Genomic DNA, 1,104 nt, shown 5'->3' on the forward strand with positions numbered 1-1,104 from the left:
GCGGCTGCACAGTTAATTAGTGGCATTGTTAGACCTAAAATCCAGATCCAGATCTCAGTCATCTGCCTTTCATTATGTAGTATTCAGATCTCACCATAGATTGTAGGAAATGGTCCCTATTTTCCTATTCTGGATTTGATTATATCTTATGATATTTAAAGTAAGGTAGGCATTATCTGGGCAGAAATTATTTTATAATATCAAGGTATGTATTTAATTTTTTATAAACATTTTTGGTCTACATAAGATTTCTAATGATTCTTGTACAATTAGCAGTAATACTGTCTATAAATGAAATACCTGTATTTCAGCCATTTGATAGGAGATATATATTGAATGGGGCAGTTACGTAAGAAAAAAATGAAAAACTAGAGCTAAGAAGTATGTTTAAATGACTGTATTGTTAACTGGAGCCCCTTGTAGGATTTAAAAATTATCCATTTGTTTTTTTAAGGGTAATAGGACTGAAAATATTAACCATGTAAATATTAACCTGCAAAATATGATTTGTGAAACAAAAGACAAAACAAATTAAAAAGCCTAAGTTCCAAATCCCAACCCAGCTTTTTCTTTTCACAATTAACTTTCTTGAAAAGAGGAGTCTATACTCATAATCTCTTTTATTACCTTCTAAACCCACTGCTATTGGTCTTTCCCTCTTCCCCTGAAGCTATATCAAGGTGTGAAGGAAGGAAGGAAAGATCAAATGGATGAAGGGATACATCAGTGTAATCATAATTGCTTCCTTAGAATGATAAAGTGACTTTTAAGCTTGGCTGTTAGAACATAGGTAAAATGGAGTTGTCTTGAGCTTTTCCTTTGTCTCAGACTTTTCTTAAGAGCTGAGAAATTGTGTTATCTTTCTTTTCCTATGACTGAGCCTTTAATATAGGGACAGTGATGAACACTGTGAGACTTGCCCTTGGTATTCAGTGAAAGTGAATATAATTGATCTTTCCACAACAGCATAGTACTCTAGGCAACTCACGTAACCAGCCATGGAAGAAGAGTTAAATAGGATATTTCTTATCCTCTGATGTGTTTGGAAAAAATGGAAAATCTTTTTTTTTTTTTTTTTTTTTTTCAGTACGCGGGCCCCTCCCT

General features: G+C 33.3%; 1 protein-coding gene across 1 annotated transcript in view; it reads left to right on the top strand.

The window, feature by feature from the left end:
- Nucleotides 1–1,104, top strand: part of SKIC3 (SKI3 subunit of superkiller complex) — a gene marked incomplete at its 5' end in the record, with an annotated part of 72,807 nt that overhangs the window by 53,836 nt on the left and 17,867 nt on the right. The gene's annotated exons all lie outside the window — the stretch shown is intronic.

This window comes from Lipotes vexillifer, unplaced genomic scaffold (assembly GCF_000442215.2).
Source record: "Lipotes vexillifer unplaced genomic scaffold, Lipotes_vexillifer_v1.1 scaffold67, whole genome shotgun sequence".
Lineage (NCBI taxonomy): Eukaryota > Metazoa > Chordata > Mammalia > Artiodactyla > Lipotidae > Lipotes > Lipotes vexillifer.